Below are 19,994 nucleotides of genomic sequence, written 5' to 3' on the forward strand. Positions count from 1 at the left end.
TATGGTATTTGTGTAAGGGTTTTGTAACGAAAACGTTGCTGCTACTACTTCTAGATAATACGGCATAAGGTTTCCTGACTGACGAGCGTTTACTCGTGTGTTCCATACACTGCGTGACACTGGTACAGAGACCAGCAGTCATATTTCATCTGAACGTGTAAGGGAAGAGATTGTGGACGAAGTAGAAGACATTATTCAGTCGGTAGAACGTAGTCCTTCAACAAGCACACGTATAATTTCTGCACGTACCGGTGTGTCCCCCCTCCTCCCACCCCCCCCCCCCCCCCTCTGAACAATAGACCATGCCTTTGGTGGACAGGCTTTCATGCCTCAGCGATACAGATAACCGTACCGTAGGTGCAACCACATTGGAGGGGTATCTGTTGAGAGGCCAGACAAACGTGTGGTTCCTGAAGAGGGGCAGCAGCCTTTTCAGTAGTTGCAGGGGCAACAGTCTGGACGATTGACTGATCTGGCCTTGTAACACTAACCAAAACGGCCTTGCTGTGTTGGTACTGTGAACGGCTGAAAGCAAGGGGAAACTACAGCCGTAATTTTTCCTGAGGGCATGCAGCTTTACTGTATGGTTAAATGATGGTGTTCTCCTGGACAAAATATTCCGGAGGTAAAACAGTTCCCCATTCGGATTCTGGGCGGGGACTACTCATGAGGACGTCGTTATCAGGAGAAAGAAAACTTTCGTTCTATGGATCGGAGCGTGGAATGTCGGACCCCTTAATCGGGCAGGTAGGTTAGATACTTAAAAAGGGAAATACATAGGTTAAAGTTAGATATAGTGGGAATTAGCAAAGTTCGGTGGCAGGAGGAACAAGACTTTTGGTCAGGCGAATACAGGTTTATAAATACAAAATCAAATAGGGGTAAAGCAGGAGTAAGTTTAATAATGAATAAAAAAATAGCAGTGTGGGTAAGCTACTACAAACAGCATAGTGAACGCCTTATTGTGGCCAAGATAGACAAGAATCCCACCCCTACTACGGTAGTACAAGTTTATGTGCCAACTAGCTCTGCAGATGACGAAGAGATTGAAGAAATGTGTGATGAAATAAAAGAAATTATTCAGACAGTGAAGGGTGACGAAAATTTAATAGTCATAAGTGACTTGAATTCGATAGTAGGAAAAGGAATAGAAGGAAACGTAGTGGGTGAATATGGATTGGGGGTAAGAAATGATAGAGGAAGTCGCCTGGTAGAATTTTGCACAGAGCATGGTTCAAGAATCATAAAAGAAGGTCGTATACCTGGAGGGAGCCTGGAGATACTGACAGGTTTCAGATAGATTATATAATGGTAAAACAGAGATTTAGGACCCAGGTTTTAAAATGTAAGACATTTCCAGGAGCAGATGTGGACTCTGACCACAATCTATTGATTATGAACTATAGATTAAAACTGAAGAAACTGCAAACAGGTGGGAATTTAAGGAGATGGGACCTGGATAAACTGAGTAAACCAGAGGTTGTACATTCAGGGAGAGCATAAGGGAACGATTGACAGGAATAGGGGAAAGAAATACAGTAGAAGAAGAATGGGTAGCTTTGAAGGATGAAGTAGTGAAGGCAGCAGAGGATAAAGTAGGTAAAAGGACGAGGCCTAGTAGAAGTCCTTGGGTAACAGAAGATGTATTGAATGTAACTGATGAAAGGAGAAAATACAAAAATGCAGTAAATGAAGCAGGCAAAAAGGAATACAAACGTCTCAAAAATTAGATCGACATCAAGTGCAAAATGGCTAAGCAGGGATGGCTAGAGGACAAATGTAAGGGTGTAGCGGCTTATCTCACTTGGGATAAGACAGATACTGAATACAGGAAATTTAAAGAGACCTTTGGAGAAAAGAGAACGTAGGAATATCTAAGTTCTAAGCAAAGGAGAGAAAGCAGAAAGGAGGAAGGAGTATATCGAGGCTCTATACAAGGGCGATGTACTTGAGGACAAGATTATGGAAATGGAAGATAATGTAGATGAAGATGAAATGGGAGATACGATACTGCGTGAAGACTTTGACAGAGCACTGGAGGACCTGAGTCGAAACAAGGCCCCGGGAGTAGACAGCATTCCATTAGAACTACTGACGGCCTTGGGAGAGCCAATCATGACAAAACTCTACATTCTGTTGAGCAAGATGTATGAGACATGCGAAATACCTTCAGACCTCAAGAATAATATAATAATTCCAATCCCAAAGAAAGCAGGTGTTGACAGATGTGAAAATTACCGAACTATCAGTTTAATAAGCCACAGCTGCAAAATACTAACGCGAGTTCCTTACAGATGAATAGAAAAACTGGCAGAAGCTGACCTCGGGAAAGATCAGTTTGGATTCCGTAGAAATGTTGGAACACATGAGGCAATACTGACGCTACGATTTGGCTTAGAAGAAAGATTAAGGAAAGGCAAACCTACGTTTCTAGCATTTGTAGACTTAGAGAAAGCTTTTCACAATGTTTAGTGGAATACACTCTTGCAAATTCTGAAGGTGGCAGGGGTAAAACACAGGGAGCGAAAGGCTATTTACGATTTGTACAGAAACTAGCTGGCAGTTATAAGAGTCGAGGGACATGAAAGGGAAGCAGTGGTTGGGAAGGGAATGAGACAGGGTTATTCAATCTGTATATTGAACAAGCAGTAAAAGAAACAAAAGGAAAATTCGGAGTACGTATTAAAATCCATGAAGAAGAAATAAAAACTTGAAGATTAGCTCATGACATTATAATTCTGTCAGAGGCAGCAAAGGACTTGGTAGAGCAGTTGAACGGAATGGACAGTGTTTGAAAGGAGGATATAAGATGAACATCAACAAAAGCAAAACGAGGATAATGGAATGTAGTCGATTTAACTCGGGTGATGCGAGGGAATTAGATTAGTAAATGAGGCGCTTAAAGTAGTAAAGAAGTTTTGCTATCTGGGGAGCAAAATAACTGATGATGGTCGAAGTAGAGATGATATAAAATGTAGGCTGGCAATGGCAGAGAAAGCGGTTCTGAAGAAGAGAATTTTGTTAACATCGGGTATAGATTTAAGTGTCAGGAAGTCGTTTCTGAAAGTATTTGCATGGAGTGTAGCCAGGTACGAAAGTGAAACATGGACGATAAATAGTTTGGACAAGAAGAGAATAGAAGCTTTCGAAATGTGGCGCTACAGAAGAACGCTGAAGATTAGATGGATAGATTACGTAACTAATGAGGAAGTATTGAATAGAATTGGGGAGAAGAGGAGTTTGTGGCACAACTTAACTTGAAGAAGGGATCGGTTGTTAGGACATGTTCTGAGGCATCAACAGATCACCAGTTTTGTATTAGAGGGCAGTTTGGAGGGAAAAAATCGTAGAGGGAGACCAAGACTTGAATACACTAGGCAGATTCAGAAGGATGTAGGTTGCAGTAAGTACTGGGAGATGAAGCAGCTTGCACAGGATAGAGTAGCATGGAGAGCCGCATCAAACCGTCTCAGGACTGAAGACCACAAAGACAAAGAAGAATATAACGTCTGCACGGGTTCTATCAATATCATTTACAGCTCATTCCACACCTTCGAGCAGGGGATGGAGATAGACAATTGGAGTTTGGTCACTCTGTATGGTCTCTTGGTAAAAAAAAGAGAAAAGAATAATTGAACTGGATGACTGTAATTGCGTGGACAATGATTGTGTGACCTTTATGTAATAAAGGGAAACCACTATGTGTCATGTGTTATACTTGTATAGAATTTTGTACCGATTTTTTTAAAGATAATATCTGTGTCGGTGAGTACTGAAATCCCCAGAGACGATACCTATTAAATATCAAACAAAGATGAGAATATGTCACAACGAGTATAAATAGTAGTGACCAAACATTAATTTCTCTGTCGTCTTATTGGAGTTACATGGGCAGGAAGAGCCTGTGGCGCTATATTGTATGCTTGTGTAGCATTCTTTTGTCAAGATTGGGTGAAGCACTGCATTAGGTATTGATTTGTAAAGGTGTATAAGAATTTAATCTGTCTAAATGTTTTGAATAAAGTTTGTAACGAAGCAGCGTTGCCCACTGCTATCCGGTTTTGGTTTTACACTCGTTCAGTAACTTAGTTAAGCAATGAACTTCTATTTCTTTTTTTTCATTTTCACTACTCAGATTTCGACTACAGATTCTGTGGCCTTCAGCCTCATAGCACAGAATTCAGAAATAGTTTAAATGAAATTCCCCTAGTAAAATCTAATATTTCAGTACATTCTAAAGTCTATTCTGAAAGTAATGAGCTAATTAGTTTTTTTGGAAATACATCCTATTAAAAGCCATGAGCAATGATGTATATTGTGCAATACATATTAAGTAAAATTCGAGTGATGTAATAGATCGAATTCAGCTATAAGACTGCATCCAAAAGAAATCCTAAATTTTACTCATTCCAGCAAAGTGTTTAAATTAACCTAAAGTCTATTAGTTAAATAGATATTAAGACTTGAAATCTGTAGCCTGTATGACTTTCAGTGCCAATTGTAAGCAAACTACTGAATAATTCCGAGATCTGTTTTGATACTTTTGCTACCTATGTTTTTCTACGTAAAATGACTCCAGTCTCAACTTTGTAAGTGCATTAATTAAGAACTAAGTAAATTTGAATAAGTAAAAATTATTGTTCAAGTGGGCTGCCACGGTTATAAGTCGAGAAATCCCACTGCGGATGCATAAGTTAGTTCTGCGTATTTAAATTGATACAGCTCACTCATGTTATTTAAGTAATAAAACCCAACACTTAACTTCAAAACTAATTACAAAGGATCATTTTAACCCTAGGAAATTGTAAATTATAATACATTTACAGAAATAGTCAAATATTCAAGCACTCGTCTATATAAGGTCCGAGCTGGTGCAGTTCTTAGTTAGTTCTCGGTCAGATTCTCATGCAGCAAAAGTGCGGCAAGTCGGTGCCGCAATGTGATGTGATAATACTTGAAACAAAAGCATAACTTTTCCGGTCGGTACCAGAAAAGTGTAATTGTATTCAGCTTTGAACATTTAGTGCGTATTGTGACCATCGTTAAAGACTGGAAGTTTTGGACCTACCTAATGTGACGATTATTAAGTGTAAGAGGCCTGGTCACATGAATATTGTGTGTGTGAGTGATAACAAATAAATCTCACTGTGCTTGTCATAAGTGTTCAACAATGAATACGGTCTTGACTTTTGATTTAGAAAAACATTGTCTAGGATCCTGGCTTCTTAATCACAGTGTGATTTAAGTGAGACGGACGCAGCTACCGAGAAGACAATACTGAATAAGCAAAGAAAGGTTGGTCAGGAACACTGCGCACTATCTACTGGCTGGGGAAATGTTTCACTACATCCGATTGTGACGTGAACTTTAAGTGGCACTAATACAAGGATTCAGCCTGACACGTTACAAGCTACTTAGTGAAAACTTGCATTATGATTTGTAATAAGCTTGCCTGGTATTTTATCCCATCCTTTTAAGTCATTTTCAGCTATTCAAATATTATTCGTGGTGCAGAGTTGCGCTACGAACGAATGAACCGCTGCAGCGGCGCTTTCAAACCGCATTAAATGAAACCAATCGTACCGCAAACAATTGGACAGCTAATAATGAACTAAAATTATTTCTTTCAGCTTTCGGGATTGCAGGTCAGAGCAGCAGATTTTATTATGTGTTTTATAGGTGGACGCGAGCTGCAGATGATTTATAATTAACGGTGCAAAAAGACAATTTACCTTCATGACATAAAAGAAATCTTGCTCTGCGTAGTTCTGGTCTGGCAAACATTAGAGTAAAAACATCTTTTTCTTTGATAATAGTCTCTTGTTCTCGTGTTAGTCGTGGTACTTATTGGTGTTTTACTGTTACCAAAAATCCACTGCAGAATTTGATGTTGAACAAACATTGCGTACTGTAACATAAGTATTTATAACGAAATAATTTTCAGCAACCTTTTCAATAACTGTAAAGTAAGGAAGATATGTTGAACTTTATAGCTAGTTACAGTAACGAAACAATTTTCCTTTAATAGAAAGAAAGATCCAGAATGATAATAACATAATACACTGTACTTTGTTTTGTTGAAAATTAATGATCCAAAGGAAGTCACAGCACAGCATCCCTAAAAAGTATTTCAGGGCTCTTTTCGTACCAACATATTAATCTCATACATTTATCAATATGTTAGTTTTTACGTGAGCAATATAGTGATAAATGTATGTATGTGTCTCATGATTAATGCTGTGTATTAGTGAACGAACAAAAATTCTTTCATAAAAAAACCACCACTGCAAGGGAGTCAGAGGAAAAGATCCTGATAGCACCGAGCAACTGTAACAGCTACATAATCCGGTGGCAGCCGAAACCCGAAATCAAATAAACTAAAGGTAAGACTACAGTATAATTGTCCTGTTCGTCGAAGCTTAACTCCAGTGAAGTGATCTCATATCGCTAGTGGTATGCGTAGTTTGACGTTAGTATTTATGAGAGGGCAAAATTGAGTGTAGATAGTAATTTTTAGTGTGCAGTGTATTGCAGATAAATTACCATATTTTGTGTGCAAGTGGCAAAACTGACAGATTCTGTGTTCGAGTAGGTAATTTAAGAATATGTTTAAATTGCGTAGTCAACGTCCGAGCAATATGGATACTGATGGACAGCCATTAAATTACTGCAGAAAATTTAGAAACGGGTGCATTAAGCAGTACAAATACTCTCTTTGAGGATATACCATGTGAAAATGTGGGGGCGGGGGCACAGGAAGTGGTGCCACCGCCCACCAGTGCTCCAGGAGATGTAGATAAAGAAATTGTACCACTCCCAGAAAAGCAAGAACCAGAGAGTGGTAATCTGCCTTGTGGGGATTCACTTCAGGCAATATTACAGCGCGTGCTGGAATACCAGTCAAAATTTGCGCAACAACAAGCTGAAAAGACGAACAAATTGAGAGCTTTCTTGCACAGCAAGCTGAGCGGGAGCGCCAGCAAGCTGAGCGTGACCAGAAAGTTGTGCAATCGTTGGAAATTATGAAACGAGAGATTGCCTGTATGAAACAGAATTATGAGTCGATACCTAAGGCCGTGCAGGAGTTGACTGTACAGGTCAACAACCTGCAAGTAGCAAACACTAACATTGTAGACGAGATGGGTGTTTTGGCCACCGATTAGAAAAACTAGCTTGTAGAGCAGAAGTGGAACGAACAAGCGACTAAAATAGAAACAGAAATCTTCTCGGGGCTAGAAGCGAAGGAGAGCGAGATCGACAAAAACATTGATTGTAAGGTGCAAGCAGCCATGGTAGATAGAGATTCCGAATCGTTCAGTACCGCAGTAAGTAGTCAAGTACAGTACGACGTGCAAACCATCAAACAAATACTCAATGAGGATACTCTGCAGAGAAAAGCGAATATTACCAAACGGGTATCCGACTCAGAAAAGGGTTTAGCACAGAGCAACAAACATCTTGAACATGAAATGATGTCGCGAACAGCCAATGTTTTTGGCAACGCACAAACTTATGCGCGACGCAACAGTGGTGAATCTTTAGGCGATAATGCGAAGATCTGTAGCTTCGGTTCGGAGCACACAGCCTCTGTCCCGGGAGCAAACCAGTATAGTCCAAAAATATTGGCTGAAGAAAGTTTGATCAAAAATAGGCAGTTTCAAACGTTTACTACTGAATGGAAGTCAGTACATCCAATAGTATTTATAAACAGCTTTAAAACTACCTTGCCTAGTGTGTGGAACGAAGCGCAGAAAATTCAATACGTAATGTCATTGCATCCGAACGTGTAAAGGAAGAGATTGCGGATGAAGAAGAAGACATTACTCAGTCGGTAGAACGTAGTCCTTCAACAACCACACGTATAATTTCTGCACGTACCGGTGTTCCATATACAAGAGAAATATAATGTCTGCACGGGTTCTATGCATATCATTTACAGCTCATTCAACACATTCGAGCAGGAGATGAAGATAGACGATTAGAGTTTGGTCACTGGATACCTTAAAATAGCCAGGTAATCCCACTTTCACTCTTCACTAATAAAGCCACTTTCACGCGTGACCGCATCAATAACACTCGTAATTCGCATCACTGGATTGAAGAAAACCCACATGCCATTTTGGAGACAGATTTTCAAGAACGCATCTGTGTAAATGTGTGTGGTATTGTCTGAAAGACGATCAGTTGATTCACCTTTTTGTGTTATAGGGTCCCGTTATCTACACTTTCTTGAAAATGAGGTGCATTATTGGAAGAGATTACTTTGGCAACAAGAAGGCGTATGTCCATCCAGAACGACGGGCCTCCTGCGCGTTGTAGTCGCCAGGTGACCCCTCATCTAAACCTAACATTCCCCGGAAGATGGATCGGTAGAGATGGGCATGTTTCCTGGCCAACAAGGTACCCGACCCTTAGTCCTTTGGATTTTTGCCTATGGGAGTGGTTGAAAGGCGAGGTCTACAAAGAAAAAGCAACCATTAGAGCCGATTTGATCGTTCGGGTTACGAGTAGCGCAGCCCTCATAAAAGAACGCAAAGACAACTTCAGAAGGGATACACGTTATCAAGACGAGTCAAAAGTGCATTGACGTTGGATATGGAATTTTTGAATATCAAGAATTAACGTCCTCATTTGCCTTAGCTTTGGGTTACATACTAACAGCTCTATCTCTGTACTCAATAAAAATTTCACACATGTTATTCGGCATTTTTATTGCAACTCGTCTGTACTACCATCTCCTAAAATATTTAACATTCCTCCTGAAACTCCCTGTACATGTCATTAGTGACGGTTACACCTCGTAGAAGCAATTCATAGTACACCAGACAGTCGCTGCTCCACAAGATACATAACGTTATATTTTTTGGAGGTCGTACGGGTAGTTGCCGCTTTGTGTGGATTCAACCATAACTTTCTTTTCCTTACATCAACATGACGACGCCATTTCTCGTCACCAGTAATGATGCAGGATAAGATAGTTGTTGTTCACAAGCTCATCTGATGACAAGCAAGCAGAGATGCACATTCTGGCACCCGCTGAATTTTGTGATTTTGGCTTAGAACATTCGGTACCCACGTATCCGATTTTTCAACCTTCGCCATTGCACACAAATGTCGCACGATGGCATAATGATCTCAGTTCATCACATTTGCCACTTCTCGAGTATGATACTAGAATGATCACAAATCATCACATTTGTCAGTTCTCGAGTACATTGACGTAGATCATTGCGGATTAATATCTTTAAACGAACCTTACCATACCGCGGTGGGCTTCCTGAACGTGGAGAGTCATTTATGTGAAAACGATCTCCTCAAAACGAGAAAACCATTTTCTTGCCGTACTCTGTCCAGTGGCGTTATCTCCACACGTATTGCAAATGTTTCTGTCTGCCTCCACTGCTGTAACCCCTATATTAATGAAGATCATGTCGGAATTGTTCATATTTCTACAGTTGGCACTCCACGTTTAGTGCCCACAGGTCCAGTCACTATCTTCAAATGACAAAATGACCATGTTTAAATTCAAATAGCCACAGTGAGCTACAAATAAAAAATGACAATCGATAAATAATGCCATGGCAAACGGTATACCAACACGCAAAACAAAGACGCTTCGAAGTTTTGCATCAGCCTAATAATTTCCACGTGACCTCTGGCGCGCGAATATGAAGCAACAACAATATAACGTTAACCAGCATGTGAGTACAGTTATGAAAAAAAAGACGGAAATAAAACCTCATGAAAACACTTTTTTCAATCTGCAATTCATTTTTACAAGAAAGAGCATTTCTTTAACTATTTTTCTACGAAGTGGCCACCATTTTTCGGAAATTTGTCCTGGTAGGAAACCAACTTGTTTAGTCCCTCTTCACAGAAGGATGCCGCCATTGAAGACAGCCACCGCTGAACATTGTTTTCTGCGCCGTCGTCGCAGCCAAAGCGAATTACGCCAAAATCACGCTTCAAGTTTAAGATCAAGTGGAAGTCATTAAGTGCGAGGTAGGAGCTCTACGGCGTCGCACTGTTCCCAAACAACTTGTTGAATCAGGGTTTGATTGGCACCAGCAGAATGAGGTTAGGGGTTGTCATGAAGCTTGACTGAGCGTTTAAAGCCCTTTGTTTTGAATGGCGCGAGAAAATTTTCATGGTATCGTATATTACTGACAGTTTCGTCTCTGGGAAGGAGCTCAAAACGCAGAATGCGCTGTCCACCCCAGAATCTAGTCGTCGCGACTATTGTAGGAACAGAGTGGCTGAGTGGCAAGAGGGCAATCATGAGGTTGTAAAAGGAATTACCAAAGGAGACTCTATAAGCAGGTCAGTCACAACTGAACCGCTCTTGTATTTAATGGAGGGAGGTGAACGTTGAGACGGAATCGTTACGTACGCTAACGATCTGTCAGTTGTGATATCAGGCAACACAAGAGTAATGCTGGGACACAAGTGGAACCAAGACAAATTATCCTTAGCCGCACAGAAAACAGTGTACTTAATGCTTAAAGGATCATTACAAAGACACCCGGCAATTAAGACAGTCGTAAACGACACTAACATAAAACATGAAGTAGTAATTAGATATCTTGGGGTACACATTGACAAACTACATAGCTTCAACGAACATTTACGACTAATCGAAAACAAAGGCGAAATTATACTTTAGAAACTGTTGTTGTTGTTGTTGTTGTTGTGGTCTTCAGTCCTGGGACTGGTTTGATGCAGCTTTCCATGCTACTCTATCGTGTGCAAGCTTCTTCATCTCCCAGTACCTACTGCAACCTACATCCTTTTGAATCTGCTTAGTGTACTGATCTCTTGGTCTCCCTCTACGATTTTTACCCTCCACGCTACCCTCCAATACTAATTTGGTGATCCCTTGATGCCTCAGAACATGTCCTGCCAACCGATCCCTTCTTCTAGTCGTGCCACAAACTTGTCTTCATTCTAATCCTATTCAATACCTCCTCATTAGTTATGTGATCAACCCATCTAATCTTCAGCATTCTTGTTTAGCACTAAATTTCAAAAGCTTCTACTCTCTTCTTGTCCAAACTAGTTATCGTCCATGTTTCACTTCCATACATGGTTACACTCCATACAAATACTTTCAAAAATTACTTCCTGACACTTAAATCCATACTCGATGTTAACAAATTTCTCTTCTTCAGAAACGCTTTTCTTGCCATTGCCAGTCTACGTTTTATATCCTCTCTACTTCGACCATCGTCAGTTATTTTGCTCCCCAAATAGCAAAACTCGTTTACTACTTTAAGTGTCTCATTTTCTAATCTAATTCCCTCAGCATCACCCGACTTAATTCGACTACATTCCATTATCCTCGTTTTGCTTCTGTTGATGTTCATCTTTTATCCCCTTTTCAAGACACTATCTATTCCGTTCAACTGCTCTTCCAAGTCCTTTGCTGTCTCTGACAGAATTACAATGTCGTCGGCGAACCTCAAAGTTTTTGTTACTTCTCCATGGATTGTAATACCTACACCGAATTTTTCTTTTGTTTCTTTCACTGCTTGCTCAATATAAAGATTGAATAACATCGGGTATCGGCTACAACACTGTCTTACTCCTTTCCCGACCACTGCTTCCCTATCATGCCCCTCGACTCTTATAACTGCCATCTGCTTTCTGTACAAATTGTAAATAGTCTTTCGTTCCCTGTATTTTACCCCTGCCACCTCCAGAATTTGAAAGAGAGTATCCCTTAGAAACTAGCGACGTTAAATACGACGCGATGCAGAGTACCACTCACACACAGAATGCACCACTGTGCACTTTTCGAGTTGGCGTTGAGTTTTGCAGCTAGTACGTGGGAACAAAGACTCGCTTTCGTCATGAACAGGATCACTGTTAGGCGGGACCAGAGGAGTGTGCTACTTAAACTGTCTGGGGCGTTCGGTATCACATCAGTCGATTCGCTGTATGTGTTGCTTGCAACATACTCGATCGATATATCCATCAGATATCGGACTGCAACATACTGGCTGAAGATGGGTAGACCTGATAGAGTGTTGCCGATCACTGGCAGCACATAGAAGACAAGCGCCAACTAAAAAAATTGGCGTATGGACACTTCGCAAAATGAGTGGGACGAGAATGGTAAGGTCCGTCGAGTCTATTCAATGTTCCCCAAAGTCAGGGAGCGGTTATCATTGCGCCATATCAACCTCAGCCAAGGCTTGGTTCATTTTGTGACTGGACAAGGACCTTATCCCACACACTTGCAGCTCATGTCACTTTCAGAAAGCAATCGTTGCACATGTGGGGAAATTGGTTTCCCAGAACACTCCCTTTGAAATGCATAGATACAACCAGTTACGTAATAACATATAACGTATAACGGAAGCAACACTATTCGGTGCACTGAGGAATCTAAATACATTGACACAGTTGAACACAATCGCCAACAACATATCAAAAACCGAACATTACATGTACAGATAGACTGATCACTATGGAAGGCACTGAAGACGAAGTCAGGCCGACATAGGGAGCTCGAGTAGCTCCGGTAAGAACAAGTGACAGTGACAACACTGACGTAACGTACACACACAAGATTAGATCCTCCTAGACAGTACAAATCGAGTTTTGCCGAATAAGTATGTTCACGCGGATAATACTAAAATGGGTAGCTCTACTTGTGAACGCTGGAATTGTAGTTCAATATCAGGTTTCCTTCCGCAGGTAGCGTTGGTGAAGGGACCTCCACAACTAATCTTCCCTGTCTTCTTTTACCCTCTTCTTACATTACACCATAAATTTACACTATTGGCCATTAAAATTGCTACACCGCGAACATGACGTGCTATAGACGCAAAATTTAACCGACTGGAAGAAGATACTGTGATATGCAAACGATTAGCTTTTCAGAGCATTCACACAAGGTTGGCGCCGGTAGCGACACCTACAACGTGCTGACGTGAGGAATGTTTCCAACCGATTTCTCATACACAAACAGCAGTTGATCGGCGTTGCCTGATGAAACGTTGTTGCGATGCCTCGTGTAAGGAGGAGAAATGCGTATCATCACGTTTCCGACTTTGATATAGGTCGGATTGTAGCCTATTGCGATTGCGGTTTATGTACCGCGACATTGCTGCTCGCGTTGGTCGAGATCCACTGATTGTTAGCAGAAAATGGAATCGGTGGGCTCAGGAGGGTAACACCGAACGCCTCGTGTCACTAGCAGTCGAGATGACAGGCATCTTACCCACGTGGCTGTAGCGGATCGTGCAGCCACGCCTCGATCCCTGAGTCAACAGATGGGAACGTTTACAAGACAACAACCATCTGCACGAACAATTCGACGACGTTTGCAGCACCATGGTCTATCGGCCCGGAGACCATGGCTGCGGTTACCCTTGACGCTTCGCATCCGTGTTTGGCGAGATCGCTGTGAACGCACATTGGAAGCGTGTATTCGTCATCGCCATACTGGCGTTATCACCGGGCGTGATGGTATGGGGTGCCATTGGTTACACATCTCGGTCACCTCTTGTTCGCATTGACGGCACTCTGAACAGTGGACGTTACATTTCACATGTGTTACGACCCGTGGCTCCATCCTTCATTCGATACCTGCGAAACCTTACATTTCAGCAGGATAATGCACGACCACATGTTGCACGTCCTGTACGGGCCTTTCTGGATACAGATACTGCCCTGTCCAGCACATTCTCCAGATCTCTCACCAACTGAAAACGTCTGGGCAATGGTGGCCGAGCAACTGGCTCTTCACAATATGCCAGTCATTACTCTTGATGAACAGTGGTATCGTGGTGAAGCTGCATGGGCAGCTGTACCTGTACATGCCATCCAAGCACTGTTTGACTCAATGCCCAGGCGTATCAAGGCCGTTAATACGGCCAGAGGTGGTTGTTCTGGGTACTGATTTCTCAGGATCTATGCACCCAAGTTGCGTTAAAATGTAATCACATGTCAGTTGGTATAATATATTTGTCCAATGAATACCCGTTTATCATCTGCATTTCTTCTTTGAGTAGCAATATTAATGGCCAGTAGTGTACAATTTCCTATTTCCAAGCCGGCCGGAGTGGCCGAGCGGTTCTAGGCGCTACAGTCAGGAACCGCGCGACCGCTGCGGTCGCAGGTTCGAATCCTGCTTCGGGCATGGATGTGTGTGATGTCCTTAGTTTAGTTAGGTTTAAGTAGTTCTAAGTTCAAGGGGACTGATGACCTCAGATGTTAAGTCCCACAGTGCTCAGAGCCATTTGAACCTATTTCCATATTCCAGTATTTTTCTATAAAAAGTAGGTATATTTTAGTAAGTAAACAAAAGAGAACACCAAAGTGCCGGCAAAAGAACTCCACGCAGCCATACCTCCACGTGGTGCTGTATGAGCAACAGTGCCCGCGGCCTCAACTGCGTAGCACAGTTTATCTGCGTGGTGGTAGTCGTGGGTGCTGGCTAGGAGGTCTATGTGGACCACTGCGGCCTGCATAAAGTAATAAGATTGCAGGCCCTAATAATGTAGCTTAAAAAGTGTAGCTTGTCTGTCCCAGAATACAGCCCACATAACTTTTTGTGCTGACAACGTTGTTTCACGGGGGATCGTGAGTGCCTCCAGTCCATTCATTGTTGTTTTGATTCTGGATTGATATGGCAAGCCCAATTTTCATCAACGGTCACTATTCCTTCTACGAATTCGTCCTCTCTTCACAGTATAGAGTTGTTGTAGTTGTGGTTCAAATGGTTCAAATTGCTCTGAGCACTATGGGACTTAACATCTGTGGTCATCAATCTCCTACAACTTAGAACTACTTAGACCTAACTAACCCAAGGACATCACACACATCCATGCCCGAGGCAGGATTCGAAACTGCGACAGTAGCAGTCGCACGAGTCCGGAATGAGCGCCTAGAACCGCTAGACCACCGCGGCCGGCTGTAGTTGTGGTCTTCAGTCTGAAGACTGGTCTGATGCACCTCTCCATGCTACTCTATACTGTCCGAGCCTCTTCATCTCCGAATAACTACTGCTGCCTACATCATGCTGAAGCTACTTACTGTATTCATTTCTTCACTATTTTTACCCTCCACACTTCCCTCCAATACTAAACTGGTGACCCCTTGATTTTTCCGAATGTGTCCGTTTGGTCAAGTTGTGCAACAAATTTCTTGTCTCCCAGATTCTGTTCAGTACCTCCTTCTTAGTTACGCAACGTACCCATCTAATCTTCAACAATCTTCTGTTGCACCACATTTCAAAAGCAAGTACTTTCAGAAAATACTTCCTAACAGTTAAATATACAATCGATGTTAAAAACTTCTCTTCTTCAGAAATTCTTGTTTTGCCATTGCCAGTTTACATTTTATATCCTCTCCACTTCGACCATCATCAGATATTTTGTTGCCCAAACCTAATCTAGTTCCTTAAGTGTCACTCACCATCACCTGATTTAATTCTGCTACGTTTCATTTTTCTACTATTGGTTTCACCGAACGAGGTGGCGCAGTGGTAAGACACTGGACTCTCATTCGGGAGGACGACGGTTCAATCCCACGTCCGGCCATCCTGATTTAGGTTTTCCGTGATTTCCCTAAATCACTCCAGGCAAATGCCGGGATGGTTCCTCTGCAAGGGCACGGCCGATTTCCTTCCCCCTCCTTCCCTAATCCGATGAGACCGATGACCACGCTGTCTGGTCTCCTTCCCCAAAACCAACCAACCAACCTACTATTGCTTTCGTTGATCTCATATCCTCCTCTTATATCCTCCTCTCAAGACAACATCCATTCCTATGAATTTCTCTTCGAAGTCCTTTGCTTGTCCCTGAACTCCAATTCCTATTCGCTTCTTTGGTTTCATTTACTGGCTGTTCAGTGTACAGATTGAATAAAATCGGTGACTGGCCACAACCCTGTACACTCCCTTCGCAACCACTGCTTCCCCTTCAAGGCCGTCGGCTGTTACATCTGTCGTCTGGTTTCTGTACAAGTAGTAAATAGCCTCTCGCTCCCTGTATTTTACCCCTGCTGCCTTCAGAGTTTCAGAGAGAATATTCCAGTAACCATTGTCAAAAGCCTTCTCCAAGTCGACAGATGCCATAAATCCAGCTTTGCCTTTCCTTAACCTACCTTCTAAGGTAAGTCGTACGGCCTGTATTGTCTCGCGTGTTCCTGCGTTTCTCCGGCGTCCAAACTGATCTTCCCCGAGGCCAGGTTCTACCAGTTTTTCCATTCTTCCTAAAGAACTTGTGTTAGTATTTTGCAACTATGACTTATTAAACTGATAGTTCGGTAATTTTCACACATGTCAGCAACCGCTTTCTTTGGAAATGGAATTATTACAGTCTGACGGTATGTGGCCGGTCGCATACATCTTGCACACGAGATGGAACAGTTTTTCCATGTCTGGCTCTCCCAAGGCTGTCAGTAGTTCTGATAGAATGTCGTCTACTCCCGCGGCCTTTTACGACTCAGATTTTTCAGAGCTCTGTCAAATTCTTCACGTAGTATTGTATCTCCCGTCACATCTGTACGGGTAAGACAAGTTAAAATACTGCCAAGTAGCTACGTTTTGTGGAAATCCTTAAGCACTTTCGGAACCTAAGGGGAATACAGTATCTGAAAATTTAAGCGAATTGTAACAGTTTCACGTAAAACAGTTCGGGAAATTTATGGAAGCGTTACACAGGCCAACCACGGAAAAACTTTTTTGCTGATAATACCTTATTCTTACGTATTTGAGGGTGGGAAATCCAAATATGATACTTAGAAAACTGTATCACCCACCATTTTTTCACATTTTACAATTAAATTATTAATTTCAGCAACTTTTTAAGGAATTTAACAGCTTTTGTACAGTTAAAATAATTTAAAAAGGAGGTGTAATGAATGTAAATGACGTTGATAGAACTGCTGAAAAAATTTGCTGGCAAAAAAGGTAGATTCTGTTTTTGTGCTAACAGATGGTCTTCTGTTTACTGTCGACCTAACCTCACTTTCCTGCTTCCTGTACATGTGCTCAGTACAGTGTCTAATTATGGTTGTAAAACCTGTGCTGATAGTTTTTGTTACATTTGTGGTGAATTTGTGAAAGGAACATTACAGACTTTCTGACAAAGGTTTATCTATCATACTTTGGATCTGAACTTGGTGATCAAGATAAATCTCGGGTGCCACATAAGGTATGTTACGTGTGTGTTGAAGATCTGAGAAAATGGTCCGAAAAAGGAAAAAAAAGGCTTTAGATTTGCTGTTCCTATGATATGGAGGGATCCAGGAAATCATTGCCATGATTGCTACTTTTTCAGTGTTGAAATTACTGGTCATAATTCGAAAAACAAGAAGGTAATAAGCTACCCTATCCTATTGTCCGCCATCCGACCAGTAGGGCCTGGTGTAGATTTGCCGGTTTTCAAGATGATTTAAATTCTATTCTAACAGAAGTATTTTCTGATGTACAATTTGATTTAGATGAACCAGATGATGATGAATTCCATTGTAATACAAAAAGTCTAGAGCGCAAATTGTTTACTCAGACTGAGCTTAACCATTTGGTTAGGGATTTGGGCTTAACGAAAGAAAAAGCTGAATTGCTTGGCGTTACATTAAAAGAAAAGAACTTATTGGCAGTTGGTACCAGCACATACATATATAGAAAGGGAGAGCAGTAATTTTCGAAGTTTTTTCAATAAGAAAATGATTTTGTGTACTGCTCAGACATTCCCGGTTTGATGGATGAGTTTGAAATCGAATACACAAAGGTAGACTTGAGGCTGTTTATTATTCATGCAGAACTAGTTTAAAGGCTGTTTTATGACACAATGGTAACATGTATACATCTATACCTGTTGGAAATTCTGTACATATGAAAGAAAACTATGATAACCTAGAAATAGTGCAAAATAAAATAGGCTGTTCTGCTCATGGTTGGATGATTTGTGGCGATCTAAAGGTAACATGCATGCTCCTTGGTCAGCAAGGTGGCTTTACCAAATTTCCACGTTTCTTGTGTGAATGGGACAGTAGGGCTAGGAATCAACATTGGTGCAGAAAGAACTGGCCTGTGAGGGTGTCTTTAAAACCTGGTGAGAAGTACACTCTAAGCAAAAATCTTGCAGAACCAAAAAACGTACTTCCACCACCTCTACATATAAAGTTAGTCCCAATGAAACAGTTTGTAAAGGCTTTGCCTAAAGATGGACCATGTTTGAGGCATTCTTGCCTAAAGTTTCCACACCTTCCGGAAGCTAAACTATAAGAAGGTGACTTTGTCGGACATGACATTAGAAAACTGATGTTTCATGTTTACTTTGAATCCACAATGACCTTAAATGAGAAAGAAGCATGGGTATCATTCAAGCAAGTCGTTGCAAAGTTCTTAGGACATGGAAAAGACCCAGAATATGATTCTATTATAGCTACAGTGTTAAAGAAGTTTAAAACTTTAGGATGTTTAATGAGCCTGAACGTTCACTTTTTGAACAGTTACCTTGATTACTTCCTGGCGATGCTAGTGAGGAACAAGGAGCCGTTTCCGCCAGGACGTTAAAGTGATGGAAAAACGCTACCAAGGCCGCTGAAACACCAACATGATGGGTGGGACTACTGTTGGTCACTTCACCGAGAAGTTCATCACGCGACTATTCGTAGAAAAGCTACAGAAGAAGCTTCAAAGGAAAAAGAGAAAGAAAATACAAATCAATTCCAGCTGACAAGTGAAACCTCTATTAACACATATCATTGTTTTAGTAGCTTACTGTAAATAAAAACCAGGATTATGTGGTAACAAAGCGTTTCATTAATTTCCCCATTTATCATATAGCATATCAAATAGAAAGCATATTGCTCTAAAACTAAGTGTGATACAAAAAAACTAAGGCTAGATTTGCCCTCAGATCATGAAAATTTATAAAGATCAGCTATTAAAGTAAAAAAAAAAATAAAAAATTTTTTTTTGGCATTTATAATTATTAAAATGAACCGTCTGTTTTCATGAATTTTCTCATTCACGTTCTCAACCATACTTACTGACAACAGAAGCCGCACACTACGTAAATGTTCATGAATACTGGTTAGTCCATCAATGGACTGTGTCGCCTACTTTCTCACCATTCCATCGGTCATTATGTTTTTACCAGACATCTCTACAAATTGCCGATCAGTTTCAGCTAGCTTACCATTGCTTGCGTTCATAAACCGTGTTACAAAACCCAATCACAGCTGGTGGCGTAAGAGATTGTCTTACGTGTTTTGAACAGTCACAAACAAATGAAGACACATTATTCCGGCTGTAATGGAGTCGGTGGAAAGACCATGAACCCAAGAGAAGGGTGCGAATGTGCCGAACTGCGACATTTTTCTTCCTCTGCCTCACATTGTCTTGGTAAACGATAAATTGTTGGTTTTTTTTTCAAATAACACGTATGAAGCGCCACTGCAGTGACGAAGTGACAAAGCTAGAAGCAAATGCCTCATATATGGATCACGACTTGATGCTGGAAATGTAAATTAAGTTCCGTCGTCCAGTTTTCGTGTTCAAACATTAGAATCCAGATGTTAATTTAAACCTAAAATGGGATAATAATAGCATTACAGTGACATTATTATATGATGTGATCAATGTGAATAAACACTTATTCTATTTTCGTTTTGTGTATGTTATGGAGTATAAGTAATGTTTTAAATGCATTTGTTCGGCAACTTGCACCATGACTAAAGTATGTTGAACCCATATTTGCCACACAGAACATTAGCTCGATTTTTTTCAAAAACATCAAAGTAGATTCCTTAAACCCTTTTTTAATTTATACATCATTATACTGTTGGATAGCTTGATTGTTTTTAATTTTTTCTTGGCTCGGTCTTATCTTTTTACGTCTATGTTACTACTTCAATCAACATCCTCAATTTTTTTTTTTTGTGTGTGTAATCTGCTCTTTGCCTGCGTTGTTACGTTCCGCCTTAACTTCCGATGTTCCTGGATGGAATGGAAGGTGTCTCTTGAACTTGTC

The sequence above is a fragment of the Schistocerca piceifrons genome, chromosome 4 (assembly GCF_021461385.2).
Source record: "Schistocerca piceifrons isolate TAMUIC-IGC-003096 chromosome 4, iqSchPice1.1, whole genome shotgun sequence".
NCBI lineage: Eukaryota > Metazoa > Arthropoda > Insecta > Orthoptera > Acrididae > Schistocerca > Schistocerca piceifrons.